The sequence below is a fragment of the Octopus sinensis genome, unplaced genomic scaffold (genome assembly GCF_006345805.1).
Source record: "Octopus sinensis unplaced genomic scaffold, ASM634580v1 Contig02042, whole genome shotgun sequence".
NCBI lineage: Eukaryota > Metazoa > Mollusca > Cephalopoda > Octopoda > Octopodidae > Octopus > Octopus sinensis.
The window spans coordinates 928,128-949,928 of record NW_021825323.1 but is presented as its reverse complement, the minus strand read 5'-3'; the positions used below and the strand labels follow the sequence as shown (position 1 = coordinate 949,928).

General features: G+C 35.3%; 2 long non-coding RNA genes across 2 annotated transcripts; both read left to right on the top strand.

The window, feature by feature from the left end:
• The first annotated feature begins 18,380 nt into the window (after positions 1–18,380).
• LOC118760937 lies at positions 18,381–18,983 on the top strand. Its single transcript, XR_004997045.1, has 3 exons — positions 18,381–18,515; positions 18,552–18,606; positions 18,640–18,983. It is a non-coding gene; the product is annotated as an uncharacterized LOC118760937 (long non-coding RNA).
• A 42-nt stretch (positions 18,984–19,025) lies between these two features.
• Positions 19,026–19,465, top strand: LOC115227204. The gene is made up of 3 exons (XR_003883082.1): positions 19,026–19,131; positions 19,162–19,299; positions 19,330–19,465. It is a non-coding gene; the product is annotated as an uncharacterized LOC115227204 (long non-coding RNA).
• The last annotated feature ends 2,336 nt before the right edge of the window (positions 19,466–21,801 follow it).

Sequence of the window (21,801 nt, the reverse complement as noted above, 5' to 3'; positions counted from 1 at the left end):
CATGTCTTTTTTTTACTTTTGTTTTTTGGAGGCAAGCTATAGATACTCCATAACGACTAAAATCCACAGTTACCTGTGTTATTTTCAGGGAGGAAGTAATTTATCTAACATTAAATGTTATTACTAAGAGTTCTCTAATTTTTTGTTTTAATTTTAATAATAAATTACTATATATTTATTACTTAGAAAAAATAAAAATAAAATTTATATTCTAATTGATATTTAATTCTTTGGAATGTCTTGTTGTTATATCGAAATTTAAAATTTTAGGCCTTAACGATCTAATAAGCGTTCTAAATGCTGATGGAAAAGAACTGATTACTATAGCTGGCAAAATCAGTCCTGAAGTTCAGGAAATAGTAATAATTAATTTTAAATCGTTAAATTAGACTCAATTACTGGTTGATGGATTAAACTCGCATTTGAATATTTTATCACAGGGCAACCCGGAAGAAGTGAATTAAAATATTAATTTATTATAGAATAATGATGTGATTAATTCAATAATCACTAAAATCCAGGTTTCCATTATTTATCATAGCCAAAGAAATTCGAAAAAGATAATTTCAAGTCGAAATTTCCCAATAATCTGAAAGCAGTTTCAGAATTCTGTTCTTTCTATGCCTGGCCCTTCATGGTTGTGGGTGGTAGGACTGATATTCCTAGACTGATTACGATCCTCCTAGTTTTTGCTCGACAATCGAAGATGCAACTGTTTTTTTCCTCAATAAAATCCGAGTTCAGTACAAATCAAGGTTAATTTAATGGGAATCGACTTTAGTGATGGAAATCAAATTTCCTGGTGCAATTCCATGTCAGCCATTTCCAAAAAAATGATGACTTTTATAAGAGCCAACTACCCTAAAGGATTTAAGTCAGTTTCTCAAGTAGTACTCAAAAAATTATTTATTAGGCTGGTTTAATTACTCAAAAATCTCAGGCTCCGACAACCACTTCAAATCCGTTCAGTGCTTTGAAGTCAGACCTCGAATGTGGTCTGGGAATAACCAGCGGTAGTACTAAATTAATATCAGTAAGGTCTCAAAAAAGTGACTGATGATATGAAAACTCACAAGAATCCTGATTTGAGAGGAAATGTGAACATGCAAGATACTTCCGATAAAGCTTCCGGTTCTCGGAAATACGTTCCGGCAGCTAAAGTGACCCAGAAAGTCAAAGACCCTGTTTTTTCATTTGATGGGAATAAGTGGACTGTGGTATATTTGGTGGCGATAACCTGGGAAGATGTATCAAGTGAATGCTAATGACATTGTGATTAAAGATGGTGCCATCAAGCATGTTGTGTTGTTTTGTAATTGTGTTGGATCTACGCTGAATGTGACAACCAAAGTAAACACCATCTCGCTGGGTTAAACCGAATTTGTCCATAAATTATTAGACAGTTTGAAAAAATGTGTGATTGTGATTGACAGTGTTGTCGGAATGGTTGACATTGGCAATTCGCAGGATGTCAAAATTAAGGTCTTTTGGACTGTCATGGTAGATTCTCGGACAGTGCCCATCTGTAAACGTGGACAAGTCGGACAGTGTTGTTGTGGAGATTAGTGACACTCACCATGCTTTGACTAGTTTTTACTTCTCCAAGCACAGTGCTGTGGCTATCAACGTAATCGATTCTGAAGGAGATGTCAAAGTATTTTATTAAATGTCTATTTTAGGAAATTCCCGTTTTTGAACAAATTAAAGCTAAGCTTACGGCCAAGGGAGACAAGTATGATCTTGATCATGAATTTGTCGTTTCTTGAGGATTTTGGATCTAACTTTAGTCTGGAGTTTTATGGATTTTATTAACTGGATATAAATTTATTTATTCTTTACTTCTCCAACTGATTTTATCTCCATGTGTCCTTGTTTTATTGTTGAGTGATGGGACAGACTCGTCGATTTATGTGGACTGCTATGGACACTCCTCAGTAGGACACTCTCCTCCTTAAATACCCCCAGTCCATGTCCAGTTGGAGGACTGCTAACCAGAGGACTGTCATCCATCAGATACCTCCCAGGTGATGTCCTCACAATGAGAACACCGACCATTTCATTTTGCAAAGTCAAGATTGCAGGTGTGTGCTTATGTGTGGACTCCAAATTGGCAATGGCACTTATTTCCAGCCTTAAATCCAAGCTGTCGTTGAATGTGAGTGGAGAGGTGTGGGTCCTCCGTCCCGTGATAAGAAACGTGGATGACATTAACAGTCCACTGGTTGGACACATGTGCGCGGAGACTAAGCTGATCACAGTCAAGTTAAGTAAGAGTGAGTGGACATATTCTGTCGTGTTTCACACAATCTATGATGTCCTCACTGATCTTAAACCAGTGGTGGATAGACTGAAGTGAAGGACCAGTAATACTAAATGGTCAGTAATTACACGTTCGGGTCATTTCACGTGGTGTTTCCATTTAATTACAACTTTGATTCCTGTTTTGTGGCGGTAGTTATTATTGTAAGTGCCCCAGTTGAAGGACGCCTTTAAAATAATGAGGATTGTGCACAAAAAGTTTAGAAATGTCTTCGATGCAGCCCCGACATTGATTAGTGATTTGAAAATCAGCATAAATGTCCGAGTCCTTATTAGTCCCAGCACTTTTCTGTGGTGTTCGAGGACGACCCATTCAAGAACAGGATATTGAGCAAGTTCAGAGTAGGAGAGTCAGTCATATTGCAGTTATTGAGTGATGAGTTTGTGGAAAAGGTGTAGAAATCAGTAATTCTGGACAAACAACTGCAAGAAATGGCGGAAAGCATGTTGAGTGAGTGTTGTGTATCATTCAAGTCGATAAAATAGATGAATTGCCACAGTGAAGCAAAAGAATTTCTCCCAGTACATTGAGCGAGTGGGGATTCACCGTCGGCAACAAGAAGGGATCATAACCCTCTGTCGGATCAGTCTGGAGGGGGTCTCCTTCTAAGCCTTGCCAGACTCCTCCATTTTTAGAGACGACAATATTCTGGGGTTTATGAAGGGAGTGGAGCCTGAATGGTGGATTGTGTGAGTGAGGAGTAGTTTTGACAGTGGGGAGACATCATTCAGCACTCTCTTTTGTGGTTTTCGAGTTTGAAAAAATGAGGACTGCTCTCCGGGACTATTCCGTGTCTCTTATTGTTTGTAATAATTGTCGGTTTTGGGGACTGTTGTGAGGGGTAGAACTCACGGGGACATATTTGAGTTGACTATTGTGTCCTCTGGTAGACCAAGTCGTCATTCCATTCGGGGATTTCGAGATTGTAAAGTCACTGTTCCCCCTCAAGTATTTTTACGACCTCGATTCGAGTATTTATACACGTGGGGATTGTAGAGTCAGGTCATGTGAGTGTGGCATATGGATCCAGCATCGACCCTTCTCTCTGCCAATTTTTCTACTGCCTTGACTTGATGACCCCAAACAGGGCAGCCTCCAACTGCAGTTTGTCTACGTCGAGATAGCTCAAGTTCTCCTTCTAATTTTTTTTTGCTTTAACGTCTTTCTCGGCTTATAAAAGTAAAAAGATAGCTAAGCTAATTAATGGCCTCACGAGACACCCGGCCAGCCTCGCGAATGGCGAAGCCGTTTTCTCGAATCACAGCAATCGACAGACGTTTCAGGAGCCAAGAATACTCTCTTGGATCGTAGCTTGTCCTTGAAATTCGTAGGAAGCGGAGTGTCTTGGGGCCGAAGATCCTGGAGGACTCCACGGCGATTGGAGTAAAGAACAGCGAGTTGGAGAGATGGCCGTACTTGAGAATCTTTCGGTCCTCGGCCTGCCTCGAAGCGTGCCCAGGATTGACGGCGGACAGAGCGACATTCCTTCTAATTAGTTTCAAGGTTGTTTTGTCTCAATAATCTTGCGGAGTCTGGATAACAAGTTTGTGAAATTTAGCAACTTTTCCATTACAATTCCCTCATTGGAATCTTCAGTTGGTTTGATCTGTTTATGTCTGGCCAAACTGGGGTCGGACTGTACCTAACGTTAGGCAATGAAAGCTGAATTGTAATAAAATACTTTCAGTCTTCTAGAAGTAGACTAAACACACATCTTTCCTACCAGTGGATAATACCAATCAACTTCTTTCTTTTGAATTTTAGATTTCTTAAACATGGAAGTAATGACCACTTCCTAATCCTTTGAAATATGCCTAGTTTACTTTAAAAAATCATCCTATGAAGTATTCGTAAATTTTACCATTTGATGAACTAGTGTCAATTTGTAGAATATTTCTGAATAATTATTAGTGGCTCTTAATGATGTAAAAACTTCATGACAGGTCGAGGTCGAGAAATGCCATAAATACGATCTATTGGCAGGGGAGTTGTCCATTCTTTACGACGCTCAAGTAAAAATAATTCCACTGGTTTTGATTTGGGACGGGCTCGTTTCCAAGTTTTTTAAGAACTACATTGAAAAGTTGGCTATCGAAGACGTAACTCATTCTTATATACAGTCAGTTGTGTTGAAGAAAATACTGGAGAGTATGATTGTTAAACAGAGGCATGGGATCAGAATCACTGATTATTATTAAGAGCACTTTCGAGAAAACATAAAGTTAATTAAGTCTCCCTTGTGCCGTGTTCTGTACATTCTCTCCCTAAGTCTCGACCAGGATTTTCTGCTGCGCGCGATATCTTTGAGTTTGTCCAGGTCATCCGCCGACTTCAGTCGCAGACCAACTGTCGAAAGATCCTCATTTAGATTATAAATTTATATGCTCCTACTGGGGTGCGAGTCTCAACAAATACAAAGAGCTGGACAACTTCTATTCGACCCTCACGAGTGTATACAGCTCGCTTTCCGCTTCTTACCTACTGTTTGTTGCCGGAGACTGGAACGCTAGGGCTGGAACTGCCAAACCTGGGGAAACATGCATTGGAGCTCATGGAAGAAACCGCCGCAACCTCCCCGGAGAATCCATGATACAATTTTGCACGGCGTACAACTTACTCTTATGCAATACTTGCTTCAAGCACCCGGCAAGGCATAAAACCACCTGGACTGGGTTTAGAAAAGATAAACTTGGAAATACCATTCCGATTTATAACCAGATAGACTATATTCTTTGCAGGCAGCATCAAAAGGCCCTTCTGAAAAACTCGAGGTCATACGGTGAACTTGAAACCAGCAACGATTATAAACTTGTTGTGGCTCAGTTAATGCTGTACAGAATCCATGGAATACGTGGAAAGCTCAAAGGCACTGCCCCAGTACGATACGATATGGAGAGGCTTGGATACGAAGAGTCCACCAAGCTTCGATATTGTACGACCTGAAAAACAGCATCGACTGTATCGACCAAAATCAACCAGCTAACAAGATCTGGGAGGAAACAGTTACCGCAATACGGAATACCGCGGTTTTCTAATTCTCTAATACAAAAAGAACTTAGACTACAATCGGAAAATACAAGCTCACCTGAGAAAATCAAAGAACTCCGTACGCAGAGAGGAAGATTATTAACAAAGATGAAACAACTACAAAAATTTCTTGCCAAAAGTGAAGCAGAAAAACAAGTTTCCGAAATAATGAAATACAAACATGGGCCAATGATGTTTAAAGCTATTCGCCTCCTCAACAGAGGGAAGTGCACGCCCCCTATCATTTTCCACGATAATCTCGATCGTACTGTTGCCGAGGACGCCGAAAAAGCTAGTATTCTAGCTTCGCACTTTGATTCCTTATTCAATATGTATACTGAAACTGATCAGACCCTGAAACCTTTAAAACCTGATAAATCCACATTAACAAACCCAATAAGTCTCCCTGAAACTCTGCAAGCCATTAAAAAGTTGAACACCGGAAGATCCGCAGGGCCAGACAATATCCCGGCAGAACTTATAAAACACGCACCAGTGGAGCTAGCTAAAATTATTACTGATGTTTTCAATCGGTTTCTTCAGGAAGACAATCCGTTGGATCTTGGAAAAGAATGGCTAATCCCATTACATAAACCCAGGAAAGCTAAAGGCCCCGTTTGCAACTTTAGACCGATAATTCTACCAACTTCCATACGCAAAACATTATCCCTCATCGCATTACACCGGATAAAAAACAAAGTTAACAAATTCCTATCCCCTGGCCAAAGTGGTTTTCGTACAGGCAGGTCTACTGCTGATATTGTTTGGGGGCACAGATGGTACTGCGCTCTATGCCAAAAATACAAAAAATCTATCGCAATACTTGGAATTGATATCTCTCGGGCGTTTGATTCTATACACAGGGGAAAACTTATTGAAGTTCTGAAGAGTTTTCTTCACCCTGACGACGTTAAAATAATACACCTGCTCATGCAGAACACTCATCTCTCTGTCAAACTTAGCAAACGCTGTTCAAAGTTTTTTCGGACTTCTCGTGGAGTCCCACAGGGGGATTCGCTTTCTCCGGTCCTCTTCGTTGTATACCTTGAAGCAGCACTAAGAGAGTTCAGAGCTCTCGTTGGAAACAATTCTGAGGAGATGATTTATGCAGACGATCTGGACTTTGTTTCCGAGGATATTCAAACACTACACCACATTCTTAACAAAATTCCACACGTATTCTCGAAATGGTTTTTATCCGTAAATCTGATAAAACGGAATTTACAATGCTCACACGTACTGATCGTGAATCCGACGACTCTTGGAGAAAGCAAAAGAAACTGGGCTCGTATCTAGGAGACTCAGAAGATGTTACACACAGGAAGATTCTTGCTATGGCTGCATTGAAAAAATATCGGCTATATGGAATCACAAAAAATAGGATTAAATACCAGGCTGAGAATATAACTCTGGCACATGGGGAATCTCTAAACACGATATGGACCGTCTTGATTCTTTACACAGAACACAGTTAAAATCGTTAAGAATCACTGACGAGGAGATAAATTGAGCCAGCAGCCTCTTAATTGAAGCAAGTCATTCGTACGAAGATAATATGGAGAATGAGGGAAAAAGAGTCGTAACTAACTTGGAGACAGAGGATCAAGGAGTGGTGTTGGTTACTTCATCATCTAAAAAGAGGAGATTAACCTCCAGCGGACAACGGTCGGATTAATATCAATTAAATAATATTAAATCTATGTATGTTTTACAAAATATTTTGTTAAAACTTTATCAACCTCATAAACAAAACAAATTTACTATCAAAATGAGGTTTCTATCTTAAATGTATTTGTATAATTATGAATGTTTAGGGATTTTATTTCTACTCCATACTTCTGAATAAAATGCTGGAACTGTGTCTACATGATGATTGAGATAGTTCCGAAAAGATAGAATTTCTGTCAAAAAGTTCCGAAAATTTGTTCTCGCCACAATAACTAAACTATTGACAAATTTGGATTAATAAATTAAAATTCGATTTATTTAACACTGAATCAAATGAATACTCTATAAGTTTTGATTATACCCTCGTTCATAACACGATGACATCGAAGGGCACAAGTCTTGAGCATCAGGAACATAAGAATCGTTGTAGTTATGATTCGAATAACAACTATAATTTGAATTTTGATTAAGATTATCTAAATATCCGTAGGAGTCGTAGTTTCCAGTCATTTCTTTGTCGGATATATTCTATATAAAATAGTAAAGTTAACTTAATAAACCATGGAAAAGTTTTTATCGTTAAGGCATTGTGCAATTGTAGAAATGGCATCTTTGCCGTCGACAAAAGGTTTAAATCTTTCAGTGTTGTACACATACATATTTTTGGTGGGACTGTAGATAATAACAAGAACTTCAGATCCAGTTAAAACCCCTAATTCTTCAGCTTTCTTGATCAATCCTTGTTTTCTTTTGCTTAACGTTTGTCTTCGTTTAATGTTGTCAGAAATGTATTCAATTTTAATTTTAGATTTACCTTTCGCCATCAGAAAAACAAAAATGAGATTTATTTCCTATTTCCTTATATATATATAACTTGTTTAAAAATTATTTTAAAACAATAAATTATAAATTAATAAATTATATATAAAAAATATTTAAATTCATAACAGAAAAAACATTAAAAATAATAAACACTGAATTATAGCTTCCCATGAAATCTGTTAAGTCTCATATACAAAATATTCTAGTTGATTTCCTTTTTTAAATCAAGATTATTTTTTGAAAAAATGTGGTCTTTAATCTTTGTGTAAATCTGTTTGAATATATTCTTATACAATTTCCTTGTTTAAAAAATTCATATTTTTCAAAAAATGGGAATGAAACTCAAACTTAAATAACTAAAACAATATTTTTAACGTTTAAATGAAAAAAATTAGTGTCAGAATAGCAAGAATTATTGCGGGGTTCTTGAACCAAATATTTTACTTCCGATACGAACGCTTGAACTTCCCATGGAAATTGCAGTTTCAAAATCATTCGACATTCCCATACTCAGGTCAATTCCATCTGTCGGAATTCCTAAACGACGCGAAACTTCGTTACGACATTCCAACAAAACCTAAAAACTTGCTTATCCGAAATTCCAACACTAAAGTTTAATTTTGAATCAAGTTGCATGCCAATCGTCATTAATCCAACAAAATTTAAACAAGGACAGTCACGGACTATGAATTCGGCGATTTCAGGAACAGAGTCAACATCGCATCCGCTTTTTTCTAGAAAACTAAATTGATGAAACTACGAGTTTCTTGGCTTGTATTGACTTGAATCATCACATTTAAAGAAGGTCTTTGTAGTGACTGCCAAACATGGTTTAATTTGGCGGCAAATTCTCTGGAATGCACTGTTTCGACCATAAATAAATTTTGTATTTCTAAATTATATAATCAAAAAACCAGATAATTTCGAGATTTTATTTGACTGGATGTGTCCAATGACGTGCCATTTTATCTCAGGACAATGATTAATTATCTAAAATATACATTTTTTAATAAACGTCGGAATTTTTGGATTTTTCCAGTAATTCAGAAATCTAGAAACATCTCCTTGTTATATATTACATAATTTTCTCCAAAGTTCCTTTGGCCACATTGATAAGCAGCGATAACACTCTCAACCGGTTTTTTCTTAGTTACGCAGACAAGCCGAGGAAAAGGAGACTTAAGACCAGAATTATTCCAGACAGAGGATATTAAGTTATTTATAAGTTCCAATTTTGCTTTGATTTCCATAGCGGAAGACTAATTTAATCAATAGTTAAAAAAATATCACAATTTCAAAATATAGATCAGCACTAACCTCAAAGATATTTGAAATTAAAAACTATTCATTTAATATTTTTCTTAAATTTTCTCATTGTAAGAAAACGTCATTTGAAAATAATTTTACTGGCCGTCCTAACTTCTTCCAAGACAATTATAATCTCTCCTTATGAAGTGATAAAATAAATAATAATATATGTGAATAACATCAAGAATAATCTATCTACTGTTTTTTTACATGACAGTACTTTAATTTAGTGACTATGACTAAGTCAAATTTTATTGAAGAACGACGCCGCGTTGAGTATTGAGTGGCAGTTTTCGTGGAAAACAGGGACTGAGATTCGCTGGAAAAAACAGCTAGTCTCCCCCCAGTCGTTAGTTTGTGTCGAAATTTTCCAACCAATGTCAAAAAGAAGTTGAGTCGCAGCTTTGCCGACGATTCCATAGGTTTCGAAGGCGAGGGTGGCAAACTCGAGAGCGTCTAAAATACAAGCATATTTTGTCCTCTTTGACTCCTCAGCCTGAACACTGGCGGAACCTGGGTTGCTGACTATCTTTGGTTTTAATTGTCACCGGTTCTGTGTGATAGCAGGCTAAAAACAATCGCGCGAAATCGGTTTGGGCCGCTTGCCATAACGCCGAAAGTTAACGATATGCAACCGAGTCATTAAGTATCCAAACTTAATACACCGTACTTACTGTCCTTTGGAAAGAAAAAAACAGGGCGATTTGTCTAAGCTAGCCATAAATAATTGAAAAAACCAAATGTATTTATTTGGTAGACTTGCTTAAAGAACGACAAATAATTAATTAATTAACAATGCTCGCAGATTCGTGTTCGCAGATCGAACTTGGCCGCTCTGTTCCTGACCTTGTTATTTGACTCAATTATTTGAAAAAAAATTAATCATTATATAATTTGAATTGTTAAAATTTTTAGTAGAATGCACTTCAAAAATGTCTAATCAAAACATTATGCTTGCCTCTCACTTGAAATTTCAAGAAATTTAAAATCTATTATTTGAAATTTCTTAAACAAGGCGTCAACGGTACGTCAACAGATGGTCTCACGTGAGTTGAGATACTTACTAAAGGGAGATTTTCGTGGGTCAAAATTACAATCCATATCTACTGTGACCATCTTTTCTGATATTTGAAACTTCAGGTGACAATGGGGAATCTTAATGAGTAAAAACTGAAAGATCAGAAAGCCAAAATATTAAACAAAATTTATTTAAAAAAACAATTGGTTCATAAACTGACCAAGTCTCTGCTATTTTTTCAAACAGCAGAGCCATCTTCAGATTTCGTTGAATTATATGAACTGGATATCCGGTCTATTATAAAATCCATTTATAATTGAGGTTTTCAGACAAACAGGTGAAGGAAAACATATATTTCAAGGATTGGTTTAGTTTTTCTACCTGCCCCTGCACCCAGGGGCTCCTTGCACGTACTCTCACGTGCTTTATCCTGTACTCTTGACATAATCGGGAAATCCTTTCGTTGAAAAATTCCTTCCTATTGTTCATTTGAGGAATTAAAGATTTTCCAAACATTAATTTTATTTTATTTATTGCGTTGGACACTTCCAAAGCTGATTTGGACAATAATGGTGACCCCAACAAAACTTCGACATTGACTGGTTGCTTTCTGCGCTCGCGATATATTATTTTTAAGTAATGAATTGATTTTATACTAATCAATTGATTAAGTTAGAATAATCTATGCTACCTTATGTGGCTAACCAAAAACATAATTGTTGTTTATTACTATGCTATTGAATGCACTTTGAAACATAAGTGTAATTCCAATTAAGACTGATTTATAATATTTAACTTTGAAAACCCTAATTAGGCAATTAACACAATAGCCAAATAAGGCATTTTGTTGTAAATTATATTGAAGAATTAAACGGAAATTAAAGGAATTCTTTATTTATCTGACTTCATAACAGTATAATTTTTTATTGACGTATTTTGACCAAATTTAATTAAGATCGAACTTAATTAAATCCCAAGTGTCTTAGAGCTAATTTTTATCTGAGTTTTCTTAGATGGATAATTTTTAACCATCTGAGTCTCAATTTTAATAAATTTAAATTCATTTAATTAATTATTTAATTTCTTTAATAATGAAGTTTATAAATACATTCTGTTTTATATAGTTCTGTAACATGAATGTTCAGAATTGTAATCGAAACACAACCTTCAAGTCCAAATTTGATGGAATTCCTGAAAATATCGCTTTCAATGTTTTCGGATTTGCGGTTAGCTTTCTTAAATATAATTCCTTAGAGCCTTCTCATCGTGTTTTATATTCTTAGAAAAATGAGTAAACGGTTGACAGGACCTAGTGCATCCCTTATCCCAAAGCAGTGGTTTTAAGACGAAAAAAATAAACTTCTAGTCACTCAAACACAATTCTTTCATATTACAAAGTACAGGAATCATTTGATGATTTTGGAAACGAAAAAATATCTTTTTTTAAGTTTTTTATGTTGAGGTTAACGAAAATGACTAATTTTAAGCGAGGGAGAACTAGCCGACCGATGTGGAAACGACGCCCTTCAGTATATTCGTTTTCAAAGATATCTAATTGCATATATTGCTTTTATTTGTCTACTTTCACTATTTGTGGTTGCTCCCATAAATTCCCAAGGAAACATATGTAAAGATTTTTACAAATTATCAATTCTAGATAAAGGAACCGATTCATTTTCTCTTACAATCTTAAGCAATATTGATCCAAAGTTGAATTTCTGATATAACTTTCAGATCACCATATATTTGGACACATATATTGCTTGCTCTCCTATATCATATTGTGCTTGTCATAATAATGTTGTTCAAATTTGTAAATGTGTTGCCTAGTTCTGAAACCTCTAAAGTAAGTCTAATAACGTCTATTTAGTCTTCAAAAACTTTGATGATAAGTCGTATTTCTAAGGAATTGTCGGAGGATTTGATTAAAAGACATTTTGAGTTCTCTAAAAAATTATAATATTAACAGAGAAGCGTATTCATTGGTCACCCATGTTGAAATTGCCAGAGACATTCGGAAATTAAAGATACTGATGGAGGAAAGGCAAGTTTAATGCTTTCTATGTACAGGGAAATGCTGAAAAGTGCGTTATGTATTGTACTGAGGAAATTTCAAAATACAGATTCTCGCCCTCTCATGTCTGCCATGAAATGTGGGATTATGTGCTGTTGTTGTCAACAAGTTAAATTCACTAATCATTTTAGACCGACGCAATTGAATATTACGAAAAAACACTTGTTGATGTTGAATCCAAAATTGAACAAGAACAAAATTCACTAAAAAAACTTGGAATTGCGTTTGTGACGTTTCAGTCTAATAACGACTCCGTAGAGTAATTTTTAGTTTAAACGTTCAAAGAGTATTAGGAAACTTTAATCCTCTATTGCCACCAAAGGAGGATAACTTTAAATCATCTTCCGTTTCTATATTACTAAATGTCCCAAAATGGAAAGTTATCAGAGCCCCGACTTCCAGCACAATATATTGGTTGTATCTATATAAGCATTTATAGGGAGACACTTCCACTTTACGGAAAGTGGTGGTGGACTATACGTACTTGGCTAATAAACTTAGTGCTGTTAATAACTCTCTTCTTTTTGACAACTCCAACCATAATGTTGGCTTCTTTGGAACAACTGAAACTGACCACCACTATCAAAAGCTTTAAAGTATTTTTAAAATAACAAGTCTAAAGTTCCGAATTTTTGTGGATTTGTTGCCTCCATTTTTGTTAGTGCTTCTTTCCTCTCTTTTACCAAATATTCTGTACATTTCCGAACAGTGGGTTCAACATTTTACTAGGTTTCATTATTCCTTGCATTTCAAGGACTGCCGAACATAAGGCCGTTGTTTTGAAATGCTTCAGTTTCCTTCTCTTGATGGTATTTATTCTCCCCTCTCTTGGACTTACCAGGTTCTCATATTTTCTTATGTTTAGTGCATTTTCTCTTGTTGCTTATTTATTTGACTTTGATTCTATCACGTGGGAGTTAGTGATTTACATTACTTATTTTGCCAGATGTGTTTATCTGTCGTCAAATGGGGTTTTTTTCGTCAATTATGTAATTACTGCTGCCTTTTTGGGGAATATAGCCGAGTTACTTAGAATTGGAGAATTGTTCATGTTTTTCCTCAGATTCATGTGTCTCCGATCAACTAATGAACTCAAAAATTTACAAAACGTATAGTTTTTGGCCTGATTTAGAAATTAACATACGAATATCAATTCGGCATTAATTATGCTTGGCAGTTGTGTATTTTTGTTATTGTCGTATCTTACAGTCTTTCCTGTCCTATCATTACTCCATTTGGTTAGTAAAACCATACAAAACACTTCTAGGGCTGCTCTATTTTATTATCAAACGGGAAATCGACAAATATAACTTAATCTACGCATACAAGAAAGCGACGGTAAGTAGAAGTGTCTGTCGCCTGTCAATAAACTGTTCTTTGTTGGCCACCGTGTTTCTTCAGTTCAACATAACATTTTATTTGTATGTTCGAGAAGGTTTGTAATTATTTTAATGTTTGGTATCTTATATCATTTGACGATTGTATCTTTTCTCACCTCTATTCTCTCAGTGTTTTTTATTTTGGGTCGTTTTTTGAAGATTCACTCTTTTCTTTGGTTCTATATAGGAAAATATAAGGTTATTAATTTATTTTTGATAAATTTAGAAAATTTCTCTAAATGACGAATCCAACTATCACTTAAATGAGGAAAATAGTGCCGAGGTTTGTCTTTTATATTAATCTGCAGGAATATATCCCAGATTTTTTATCTTTGAATCACTAAATACCTCAATATTATTAACTTTTAATCGACTTATTTTTTTCTTTAGATAACTATTGATATATTCTCATAATTAACAAATCGATAACTCGAATTTTACATATTCATGTTTAATCTATATTTTTAAGTCTTGCTCTTCCCGTAGAGGAGAGCAACTTTGCCAAAACTACTGTACCAATCCATCTTCCGAAACCAACATATTTTAGCTTAAAAAGAATTATTTTAATTAAAAACATCAGTAAAAACGTCAAAATTAATTAGCAGTATCAGATGTCCAGTCTACAAAAATGGTTCAATTTGAACAAACCCTTAAATGTTTTATAACAAAAATTAGATCTTTCCGAAGGCTCCAACAATTTGATAATATCACATAACACTTGGTGGAACTCTGGACTATATGGAGGACTAATATTTTTCAAAACCTACCAATTAATACTCAACAAAAAACCGAATTAACAAAATAACGAACGAGTGAAAAATCAACGTCCTTTGAAGCAATCCTCCCAGTAAAATAATACAAAATTTTAAAAATAAATCCATTAAACAACAAATGGACTAATCTGTCGATTATTATTTTTCTGTGTTTGATCTATCAAAAATAAATAATGTGCATTTGAGTTTATACCTGAGAGTTCCCGACGTCAATGGCATCATAGTGAATTTCGAATAGTTCGATTAGCACCGAATAGACTTGATAATGCAGCGATGGGTGGGCATCCACAATTTCGTCGATAAAAAATAAATGCAAAGGCTTTTCCGACTCAATCATAAAGTAACTTGGTTTTCGTGTGACGGAAAAAATCCACCTGAGGATTCCCAATGCCGTAAAAGGAGTTTCAAGACTTTTTTCTTTCAAAAAACACAATGCTGTCTTTAGTTCACCAGATTTTTCAGATTTGTACATGACATCAACAGTCTCCGTCACAAGTTCATGGAAACTTGAGACTGACATAGTCCCCTGGTCAATTTAAATACTATCTATAACATTTGACTCGTCTAAATTGTAAGCAAATTGAATTAAAGATTGAAATGAATTTTCTGGAAAAGAAAATCTCTCAACGAATATAGCTTCAACCAGAATTTCTACATTAACACAAAATTAACCAAACCCATAAAAGGTTTGACAGAACAAGACCAATGACCATCCACTGAACCCTCTGTTATTCCAATCTATCAAAATATACAATAAAATTCATGATTTATTTTTGCATATATCGCAAAACTATTTCTTAGTACACAAATAGAAATGCCCACTTTGCTGATATCAAGATCCGCAAAACTCCCTCGGTCAATAACAGCGTTCATTTGGACCGTCATTTCCATCAAATCCGAATCAGTTAAATTTACTCGTTCAATAATATTTTGAACACAAAATACATTTAATCTAAGAAATAAATTCACAAAATACTGTTTTGACACATTTTTGTAAACATAGTGAGACAGGTCTGTTATGCAGTCACGAATCCGCCCATTTGTATGAGCCAACGAGCTAAGTACTAACTGAACTGTCAAAAGTGAATGAAAACTAGAACTGGCTAGTTTCTAGTAAGAATAACAGCAACAGTGTACCACAAGAGACTTCCGAGCTTTGAAAGCTTCTCCAAGATTCGAAGCGTCAATAAACCGTCGTAGTAGGTCAGATAAAATAGAAAAAAATATTTCAATATCTTCAGTTACGAGATGTGCTACCGAATCAAGTTCATACCGAAAATTCGTGGTCGAGACATACTTAGAAAAATAAAAAAATAATAAAAATACTTTTATTGCACAACCAAGAACTTTACTAGAAGGATTTTCCTTAAACTGACAATAAACAAGTTCCCGCCATTCCGGGTAAAACATGAAATTTTTAAGCCATGTCGGAGGGTTGTCAATAGAAGGTGTCAGATGATCAAAATCTTTAAATTGTACTTTTTCTTTGAGAATTCCAGCAAAGGTCTCACGAATTGTAGATTCGACTGAAGCCTTGTCGTCTCCTGTGAATAAACTTATGGAAAAATAACCCAATTCAAGTAGCCATTCCATTAGTAAATTATTTAATCTAGGATACCCAACATAACTGTTTTTTAGCAGATCTACGGTTTCTGTGGGTGTCCCTCCTGCTTTTATAAAGTTGGGGATGTTTCTGAAAACGGTGGTCTCCATAATTGCATCTGTGTGAGAAAATATTGCAAGAAGTTCATCTTTGTTTGAAATCTCATAAGATTTTCCGATTTCATTCTTTTGCTATTTTGTAAGTGATAAATGACAACATTATTCATAATAATATATTTATGATTTTTTTAAATTAATTTGATTGAGAATATATTAAAAATAATTAAAAATGCTCTTTATTCAAGAATAAATTGCTTTTATTTAATAATAGAAACACCATTCATGATAGAAAACGGGCTAGTAGATACCAGGTGTGAAAACGGGCTAGTACACGGGGATTCAGAACTGGAAGGTTCACTGCTGATGTTATCTGGACGCACAGATGGACCGCTGCTTTATGTCAAAAATATAAACGGTGTACTGAGATTCTCAGAATTGATAGCAAATACAATGAAATAATATATGCCGAAGATGTCGACTTCGTTTCTGAAGACGCTGAAACCCTTCAGTATATTATTGAAACATTACCACATATATTTTCCAAATGGTTTCTAACAGTCAATCATAATAAAACGGAATACACGAAAATTGTTCACGTTGAACCCACCCATGATGAGCCCTGGAGAAAGCAAAAAAAAGTCGGATCACTCCTGGGTGACTCTGAAGATATCACCCATAGAAAGATATTATCGATCGCTGCGTATAACAAAATTTTGAACATTTGGAGATTAAGGAAACTGAGTACAAAGACAAAACTAAAGATATATAATACGTTTATTGTTCCTGTCTTGATGTATAATGGATCTACATGAATCACCAAAGCTGATATAACAGTTTGAACCAATTTCATCAAAATCAACTGAGAAGAATTATGAACATACAATTCCCAAGAAAAATATCTAACTCGGCCTTATACAACAGATCTAACTCGAGACTGATCTCCATGGACATCCTGGAATCCAGATGGAGACTTTTTGGGCACATATTGAGACTGGACAACCTCGCTCCGCCGAACATCGCCATGGAAAACTATTTTGCCCAATCCAAAGGAGCTTTCCGTGGAAGACCTAGAGTCACTCTACCTACCGCGTTAAACGAAGACTTGACAGGAGTAAACAAAAGACTGAAAAGTTGGGACGATCTTGATTCATTACGGACTATAGCAAAAAACAGGGGGCATGGAAACGGATGTGTGTGAGGATACTGGCTGTGGCACAAGGAAAACTTAATTAAATTTATGATTTTCCGACAGTGCTATATAATAATAATTCATGATAATTTAATGTATTATTTGTTAAATAAATTAGTAATCCCATCCCTTCGTCGATCTTCATTTAAGCTTTACAATTTAACTGTAATTTACTGACTAGAATGTCATATTTCTGCAGTTTTTTATTTCTACAAATTTTAGATCATTTATTGACGTGACACCGTTTAACGAACCATATTAAATTATCTGTTTGTCGTAAAAAATATATCGGACTCGTTATATTTTATTCTTAGTTCAGTTCCTAAACATATAACAAAAGTAACTAAAAATTGTTTTTATAAATTAAGTATTAATAACGTTCGATAATGTACCATAGCGACTGGTCTGCTGTTTCAGATATGGTATAGAGTGGAGTTCTTAATGTTCTTCGATTAGTTGATGCCAGTAAGAAGTCTCAACTGTCTTTTGTGGGACGTATTGAGGAATTTTAGTTCAGACTCAGATGTCCAAAATATAGGTTTAACAAAATCATTGTATAACTTGGGACGCAAGGATGTTCCAACCTTGCGGTTTCGTAGCCATATGGTCCGCAAATCGTTAATTAAAACAGTCAACAGCATCTTTCTCCTTATAATGTCTTCGCTATCTCCTAGGAGTGTTCCAGCTTTCTTTGAGGCAATAAAATCATATTACAAAGACAACAAATCGGCGTTCCAAGAACATCCATAAATAACCCTATCTACTGTTTTCTCATGAAGACGACCTTGATACTCTCAGGAGTATAACACGCAACCGCGCATCTTTGAAAAATATATTTAAGACAACAGTCTCATGTGTGGCATATGTGGAATTAGTTTTTCGTTACATTATGTTTCTATGATAGTGCAAATAAAAATAACGTTTCCATGGGACCAATTACAATACTTATTTAATAGGTTGTGGATTGCACTGATTTAAATGTCATATAATGCTAAAAGAAACACAAAACCGCTGAGTGTAGTATATGTTGATTACCAAATTAAGATCCTGGAAATAAAAATCAAAAAAAATCCAAAATATGACCATGTATCAAGCGTGGTTGATACTGGTATTTATTACCAAGAGTGACAATATTTAATAGGCTGCAGCAGCGCCAAATATTCACAAGATATGGAATATGTCAGAACAAGTACTTGGAATACTTTTTATATAGATTTCCGAATTCGGTCTAACGAAATATTCAAACGAATAAAACTGACAACATTCATTCAAATGGTTTATAAAAATATAATTTGATGCAGATTCACATAGATTTTACAAATTGAACACGTCGACTTAGCTTTGTCCAAAAATGTAACAAAAAATGGTTCTTTTAGCAAGTTTTTTGAACTTGTTTTAGAAGAGGTTTCATCATCTACTAATATCAATGGGAATAACTCAAAATCACATTCCCGTCCGACATTATTGACGTATTCTCTATGCTAATATAATAGGCTTATATCCGGATCTGGAGAACTGGATGAAAATATGGAGCCCTATTTAAAGGAACCTGTTAAAAAAACTGATCAATGTCTAACTCCGGAAGATTCCCTGTCTCCATATCTGCTATTGGATTTAAGGGATAAAGACCTGTACATGAAAGGCCACATAAAAACTGGTTTTGTGAATCACATAAATATAGCACTTTCATATCCAATGACAATGCTCTCTCGAATGCACAACTACGAGACCAAAGAAATGCTAGCTTATGTATGAAATGAGGATAAAAATTTAAAGAAAACCAAAGAAAACAAATTGATTATTGTTTACGATTGGGATGAAAAAAACATTCATCAAGCAGCCACTACTTTGGTCGAACGTGGCTACACAAACTTGATTGTGCTTTCCGGAGGTTATGAGATGTGAGATTGATCATTTCCAGGACTTAAAGTAGCTCAGGAAAATTTTGGGATGACGTTGATAACACCTGATTCTGGAGACGGAAATAAATTTACACCAGAAGATGTAGATTCGATGCAAAAAACTCTCGACATAATAATTAAAGATCAAAATAAATACGGTTTGACATATATTACTAATATGAAATTAGCACGACTGTCAATGTCTTCCACTGCAAGTGTACGATCTCGGAGATCCATGTCTGATGTTTCATCAACTGCTTCTACTTTACGTACTCAAAGTGGTCGCAATAAACAACAACGAAATCATTTTCGTGTTTAGTCTGGTTATTTACCAAAAATCTTTTTTCGTTTAATAAATTTATCAACTTTTACTTATTTTAATCCTAAAAGGTTTTTATATTAGAGGGACTCGGATATTTCTTCATTATATCAATAAATCTCAGTATTTATAGAAATCAATCAATTAAATAGCTATAATTTTGACTTTCTTAATCTCCAGCCGATGAGTGAAAAATGCTCCACTCTTTTGAACACGTTTCGATTAAAAAAATATTCAAAAGGTCCAGGGGCTTTCTCGGAATATTTAATGCAGAAACTCAAAGACGCTACAAAAAATTTTCAGGCAAAATGATGCATTGCTTTTTCGTTAAGGGTCGCTAGTCTGAAATGTCACATGCCTTCTCAAAATGTCTTTAAATTAATACCAGTATATAAATGAATGTTTTCTTTAAAAAATTTGTATTTCAATTTAATCATTTAATTATTTAATTCAAAAATAAATTAATACAAAAAAACGTGCAACGTTTTACTTTCTTAGATGGTTGGTTATGTTCCTAGATATTAAAAATTTAGGCATTAGTCAAAGTTGTCAAAAATAAATCATATTTCAGCCGATTTCAAGTAAAGTTCAGACGCCGACGACGTAATATTAGTTAAATAATTATTCCAGAGTGTCTCACTAACTATGCTCGTCGTAGAAAACTTGTGGTCCAATACAAGAATAAATACGCATCTCCTAAACATCGTTTAGTGGTCAGAATAACGAACAAAAATGTCATTTGCCAAATCGTAGTCTGGAAACTTAACGGAGATCACGTGGTTTGTGCTGCTTATTCCCACGAACTCCCAAATTATGGAGTTAACTTTGGATTGAGCAATTATTCAGCCGCTTACTGCACAGGTCTTTTACTTGCTCGAAGAGTATGTGATATGTGGCTATATTTTAGGTTTTGACGAAATATGGGTTGGCCGGAATATATGCAGGAAACACCGACGAGAGTAAAATCGGAGAGGATTATCAAATTGAACATGCCGAAGGACAAAGCAAACCATTGAAAGTCATCATGGACATTGGTCTGGCTTCTTCCTCTCGGGGAGCCAAGGTGTTTGCCGCTATGAAAGGGGCCTTGGATGGTGGACTTGATATTCCACATGGGTGTGTTTGATGGCTAAAAATCTGATAGGACCAAAAAATTCCCAGAAAATTTGAGGGATCGTATTTTGGGTAAGCACGTGAGTTCATATGCAATGAATTTGCGTGAATATGATAGCGAGAAATATGCTAAACAATTCTCTAAGTTGAGTTCGGCTGTGAAGCCTGAGGATATGGAGGAGACATATTTGAGGTGTCATCAAAGGATAAGGGAGAATCCCATGCGTGTGGATGTAGGGAAGAAGAGGTGTCCAGCCCAAATGTTCTTTTGGTGTTGTCAATTGTCAGGACTGTCAAAAAGGCTCCCAAGCTCTCATTGACTCAGCGAAAGGCTATGAATAAGGAGAAGAAGGAGGGTCTTTTGAATGGTTTGGAAGGGGCTTCTTAATCATTACGGTTTTGATTTTTCAATTTTTCGAGTTTTACTAGTCTATTCTACTTTTTGAGTTAAAAAAGTATCGATTCTTTGCGCATAAAAATGCCTCAATTTTCAGGAAATTATCAATTTCCTAAGAGTGTTTAATATCCTACGGCTATAGATACGTCTTACATAAAAATTAAATTCCTGAGAAACTTGTGTTTTAACAATGAAGAAACTTGTTTGATGACATCTGGCTTTTAACTGAAATAATGATTTATTAGTTATCGTATCAAATCTCCTTTTAGGTGCCTCCTGGTGCTTTACAGTCAAGAATTCCTTCTTTAACTAACTTAATTGCGGTAAATTAAGAAATTAGATGCCCTAAGCCTGAGACCTAAAGAGACACATTATTATTATTAATGCAATTCTCCCGGAATCAAAAAACTTAATTAAAATTTCACATTTGTCATGCGACTCAAGATACATGAAATTGATCAGGGCTTTGTGAGTCGGGAATCACGCTGAATCTTAACGTTGAAAAGACTGTGGACTTGGGCAATAAGTAAGTATTCACACACGAAGATTGTCAATTACACAGACAGTTAATATGCCAAGTGGTTACAGGCAAAACCGAGTCTAATTCTGAATCCCAGGAAATAGGAAATTAAACAAACCACCGCTGTTTTTATTTGATTTCTCTGTCTACCAAAAACTTATTAACTGTAGTCAACTTAGTATCTTTGATCTGAATAGTATTGCCCTCTCCTTCCGCGTTAACCTGGTCCCCCTTATTGCCAAAAATGATTCCCCAGGCAGGCTAGAGTTGTAGAATATCACATCATTGGTCCTACTCATCGTAAGATCTTA